The sequence below is a fragment of the Marmota monax genome, unplaced genomic scaffold, assembly GCF_021218885.2.
Source record: "Marmota monax isolate L192 unplaced genomic scaffold, Marmota_monax_Labrador192_F-V1.1 WCK01_AAM20220418_F8-fsc00026, whole genome shotgun sequence".
In the NCBI taxonomy this organism is placed as follows: Eukaryota; Metazoa; Chordata; class Mammalia; order Rodentia; family Sciuridae; genus Marmota; species Marmota monax.
In genome coordinates, this window is record NW_026693108.1 from 2,310,122 (window position 1) to 2,316,121 (window position 6,000).

Consider the following 6,000-nt stretch of genomic DNA (forward strand, 5'->3'; position numbering starts at 1 on the left):
GGCAGCGTCAGGCTGGCACGAGCTGGTCTTGCTTGAGATGTCGGTGGCTCGTCCGCAAGGAGGCGAACAGCACCTTCCAGAGCAAGAGCAAGAAAAGCTACCTCAGTGGGCACCGAGGCTGCAGTCACGCCATCACAGGCAGCCGAGCCCCGCACCTAAGGAAAAGAAAGTGTCCCTGCGCAGACCCTGCTCTGCAAGCGCCCCAGACAGAGCCCCAGCAGCCTGGCCCTGGCTTTCCCAGCCCTAACAGGAAGAAGCAAGTGGGGAGGCCAGCTCAGCAGGAAGCCAGCCCTCCCTGCCCCTCCCAGGAGGCACACAGCGGGGGTGAAGAGGTGGGGGTCCTTTCACGGGCTTCTGCCTTGCCAGTCTGGTCCTCTGGGAGGAGAAGCCTGGGCCCTGGGGCTGGGGCCTGCAGCTCATTCTGTGGCAGGAAGCGGCCTCTGTTTTTCCTCAGCAGCTGAACACTGTTCCAAGTCCGGCTGAGCAGTTGCCTTTCCCTCCCGGCAAGCGCAGCGTGGGCCCGAGGAGCCCGAGGGACACCTTGCCTTAACTAACTGCCCCTTCTGCTGGTCGTCGGGAAACAGGAGGCTCACGCTCTTGCCTCCACGCGAGGTCCTGCAACTTTCTGAGCCCGGGTGGGGCCTCCCTGCGCAGCCTGTGCACCCCGGGCTGCGCCACAGCACCACCCTCTCCCTGTTCTGACCCCGGGGTTCCCTGGCTCAGGTAAAATCTGGTGCCCGTGGGGGGACGGCTCTGGCACAACAGCGGAGAGGAGGGGCTCAGTCGCCCGGTAACAGAGGCCAACCCACGGGCAGCGCAGAGTGGCGTCTCGAAGGTCAGGGTGCAGCCCTGTGTGCCCGCGTCCCCCTGAGGTCAAGGTCTAGAACGTTCCCATCAGGAAGACTCCCGCCTCCTGTGTCTCCAGGCCAGGCCCGCCTCAGAGGCTGCTCCACAGAAGCACTGCTGGTCAGACGCACGGACCCTCCCTGTGGCCGGCACCCTGCGGCGCGCTCCCCGTGGCCTCTCCTTCGACCCTCAGAGCCCGCGGGCTCTGGGTGGCCTGGGAGGCAGGGAACCTGCAGAGCAGCCCAGGGCAGCACCAGTGTGTCGCTTGCCCTTACACACAGGCCCAGTGCTGTGGTGCCAATCTGCACAGTGACCCGTCAGGTAGACACCTGTCACTTTAGCTACAAGCAAGGTGACACTGCCGGCTGAGTTCGTAAGCCGGGCTGTCTGTGAGAGAGCGTGTGTCCCCACCTAGCAGAGCTCACGCACTCACCAAGGCACCCACTAGAAGTCCACCGCTGCTCATCAGTAAAAGCCCAAACTGGGAGCTGCCCCAGAGCCACGAGGAGCTAAGCACCATTTATTTATGGTGAAAACATTCAAAATTCTTTCTTCTACCTATTTTTAAAATACATATATATTTTCTTTAACATCAGAAAGTGAAACATTAAAACAATCTGTTTGTAACCTGCTCCTCCGGGGCACCCTGACACTGCGGCTTTCTGGGTCTTTCTAGAGACATTCTGCATGTCAAGGTCCTTTCTAAGCACCTGGGTTGGTGAAAAGACAACTCAGAAAGGCAAAGAGAGATGTGAGGAGATGCCCGATCTCGTGGGCATCGGGGATGGCAAGTACACTTCAAGACGGGGTCCTACCACCGGACCCTGCCCGCCGGGCAGCGCTGAGCGGGGCACAATCCACCCGGCTCCCATCTCTGCTGTGGGACAGAAGCTTGCTGTGGGGGAGGGGAGCACAGCATGTTCCCTGACTCAGCATTTGGGAGCACCCATGCAGGAGGGGTGCAGGAGGGGGCCCAGCACTCTGCCTCGAGGCAGTGTGCATGGGACACCACTACAGCCGCGGGAGGGCAGCCACACCTAGGAGCCCAGACAAGGTCAGCCTGAGCCTGAGGCGTAGCTGGGAAACTGCCGTCCTGTCTTCCCTTCACCAGGGAGCACCTCTTAAGCACTGCCCGCAGCAGGGGCTCTCACCAAGACCCCAGCAAAGGGAAGCCCTCACGCTGAGGGTGGACAGCCACTGAGAAGGCCTCCGGCCAACCCGGCCCTCCTGAACACAAGTAGCTCTAGGCCCAATTCAGGGGTCCCAAGGACAGACGGAGCGAAACCAGTGCAGACTGGCCCAACTCCTGGCCTCGGACACGAGACAGACGCCGCGCCAAGCGCCTGGCAGAAGCAAAGGCCTGCTCGCTCCCAAACCTTACCGTCTCTCCTGCCCCGTCCAGGATGTCTGGCACTCAACACGACAGCATGATGCAGGCAAAGAGAGAAGAAAAACAACACACGCCAGAGACCAAGAAGTCCACAGATCCAAAGTACCACCCAGCGCTGGGACTACAGAACAATACATTTAAAATAACCACCGTTAACACGTCAAAGGTGCTAATGACCTGGGAGGACAACCGGTGACATCGAAGGAGTAAAGTCAAGACTGGGTGTTTGTGTTGTCCCAAAGCCAAACGTTGAAGCCTAACCCCCAACATGATGGTGTTCGGAGGTGGGGCTTTGGGGTCGTAAGAAAGGGGCCATGAGGGGGCTTCTTGATGGGATGAGTGTCCTTACAAGAAGACAAGACCCCTCTTCACCTCTGTCTCCCTTTTTTCTCTCTCTTCCTGTATATGCACCAGGCAATAGTAGTAGTGACGTCAAGTGCACTTTACACTTACCTGCAGGATGGATGACGGGAGCTCAGAGGTTGGGAGGAGGGACTAAGAGCACAGGTTATAAAAGTCTACATTTTATAATTTCTATATGAGGTGTACAAACGACACGGAAGGAACTGTTGGCAAATGCTAGGAATAAAACGCACCAGCCAGCCCCAGCCGCTTAGTGAGGCCCCAAGCGACTTACTGAGACCCTGGGGATGCAGCTCAGTGGCTAAGGGCTCCTTGGTTCGACCCCTGGTACCAGTAAAATGAATAGTAACTGAAGAATGCCTTTGAAGAGCTCAGCATTGAACTGCCACAGCCAAGGAAGAAATCGGTAAGCTTATCCAAAATGAAACACAAAGAAAAGAGTTAGAAGGAAAAGATGGAAGAGAAAGTCCAAGAGCTGTGGCAAAATATCCGACAAATGTGCTATTGGAATGCCAGGAACACAGACAGAAAAACAGAAAAAAGGAAATGATGCCTGAGAATATTCTAAAATGAATGGCTAGCAGCAAATCAGGGCCCCCAAAGCTCAGAGAACACCAGAATCTACAATTAAGTGTGTAATACTGTAGCTGTCAAAGCGACAAAGAGAAAAGTAGTCAGAAAAAAGACCTAAGCTAGTGCTGTGGTGCACACCTAAATCCCAGCAGCTCAGGAGGATGAGAAAGGAGGATCACAAGTTTGAGACCAGCCTCAACAACCTAGCAAGGCTCAAAGCAACTTAGTAAAACCCTAACTCAAAAAACAAAAACCAAAAAACCTAAAAAAGTTGGGGATGTGGCTCAGTAGTAAGTGCTTCTTGGTTCAATCCTCAATATCAAAAGAAGAAGAAGAAAAGGCATGTAACATACAGAGGGACAAACGTAAGAATTACATCAGACTTCTCATCTAAAACCAAGTAAAGCTAGGCATGGTGGTGCATGCCTCTAATCCCAGGAACTCAGGAGGCTGATGCAAGAGAATCACCAGTTCAAGGCCAGCCTCAGCAATTTAGCCAGTCCCTATGCAATTTAGTGAGACCCTGTCTCAAAATTACAAATTTTCAAAAAGGGGATTAGGATGTGACTCAGTGACTAAGCACCCCTGGTCCAATTCCCCATTCCACATTAAAACAAAACAAAACAAAACAAAACAACCAAAAACCTGTCCTGTAAGCCAGACAACAAGGGAACAGCATTTTTTTTTTTAAGACTCCAAAAGAAAGAGATATGGAAACTAAGAATTTTATACCCAGCAAAATTATCTCTCTTTTTTCCCCCTTTTGTGGCAGGGATGCTTAACCACTGATCAACATCACAGCCCTTTTTTATGTTTTTTGCAGAGACAGGATCTCACTGAGTTGTTTAGGGCCTTGCTAAATTGCTGAGGCTGTCTTTGAACTTATCATCCTCCTGCCTCAGCCTCTCAAGCTATTGGGACTACAAGAGTGTGCTACTGCACCCAGCTCAGCAAAAAAATCTTTAAAACAAAGCAGAAATAAACAAAATCAAGAGAATTCGTTGCCAGCAGATGTACATCCCAAGAAATGTTACAGGAGATCCTTGAGACACAAGGTCTGTGACATCAGTAGTTGGCAGAGTGTCCCCCTCCCTTAACACATTTGGGCTTTGATTCTTGGAACCTGTGAGTAGATACAAAAGGGAGTTTTCAGGTTTTTTCTGCATCATCAGGGTGGGACAAAGGTAATTACATACGCCTTTAAAAACAGAACTCTCTTTAGTTGAGGTCCATAAGGTGCAGAGGAAGTGGTCAGAGAGCCCAAGCGTGGACGAGCCTGGCTGCCCATTGCTAAAGGCCCTTGAAAAGCAAGGAGAAGAACTAGGCAGCCCCCAGGAGCTGGCCGGCCTGCCTAACAGCCGCGAGGGCAGAAACCCAAGTCCTGCAACCACAGGGAACTGGATTTGGCCAAGACCCTGAATGGGCTCAGAAGTAGGTTCATCCCTGGAGCCTTCTGGGAAGAAATGCCGTCTGTGTCCACTGCATGGGAAGCTGTGGGACACTGCAGGAAGGTGTCCTCGGAGCAGTTAAAGATGAACATTGCAACCACAGGGCAACCATGAGGACCCTTCGTGAAAAGTTTACAAGTCATCGGTGAAGAGAAATTAAAATGAAAAAAGGTTAAATTAACTTGAGGAGACAAAAAGAGGAAAAGAGATTGAACAAATAAAATAGCAAACAAGAAGGTGGATTTTAATCCAAGCATGTCAGTAACCATATTCAACATGCAGGGTCTAAGTACAGTGCACGATCTCTATGCTGTCTTCAAGGCCCATTTTAAATATGAATGTGCAATGCTCAGGAGAAAAGAAGCTACTTACAGAGAGATGTGTACAAGATGATGCATTTGATGCAAGTGTCTGCAAACACAGGAGGAAGGTGCCCTGTTGGTAACACCGTGTGTCTGCATATTTATGTAGTGAAATTACAGTAACTTGGGCTGGAAGGATGTTCACATGGGATTCATGATGCAGATTCCCTCCAGGGAGAGGAAAACGAGATCCAAAGTGTCAACAAGAAGACTCGGGCTATTTAATTACCAGTAATATTTTATTTTTAAATCTAGAGTAAATATGATTAAAGGTTAACATTGTTTAAAATTCAGGAAGATGAACATGAGAATGTGTATTATATTTGTTGTGAGTTAAATCGCCCCCACAGGGACATGGGCAGGGCTAATCCCTGGTAGCTCAGAACGTGTCCTTGTTTGGAAACAGGGTCACTGCGTTAGGAGTTAGGAGTTAAGATGAGACCAGGAAGGAGCAGTGTGGGCCCTGGTCCAAAGGACTGATGCCCTCATGAGAAGAGGAGACCCAGCCCCAGGCATGCCCAGGGGGCCGTGGGAAGACCGGGAAGACAGCCGCCTGGGCACAGAGCCAGAGCCAGGGTGGTGTTTCCCAGCCAAGGAGGAGCATGGCTTGTGAGCCCTGGAGGCTGAGCAGGTGAGGAGCTCCACCAGAACCCTCAGAGGAGGCGTCCAGGGGCACCCTGACCTCAGGCCTCTGCCCAGGGGGTGGGGAAGTGCATTTCTGTGGTTTCAAGCCACCGTGGCTTATGGTGCTTTCTTACAGCAGCCCGGGACACTAACTCAACTTTAAACTTTGTACTTTGCTAGAGTTTAAACATTTTTAAATAAAAATAAGAAATCAAATGGTTCTTGCTATACATCTACTTTAGCATTTTTTAAATTAAAATTAAATGGAAACTAAAGATGCAACAAATGAAGCCCAACTTGGCCAACTTGACAGGGCACAGTTCCACTTAAGAACACTCCGTGTTCCTTAAAACAAAATTGTAGGAATGAACAGTCACAGTTTAAAATTCACAGA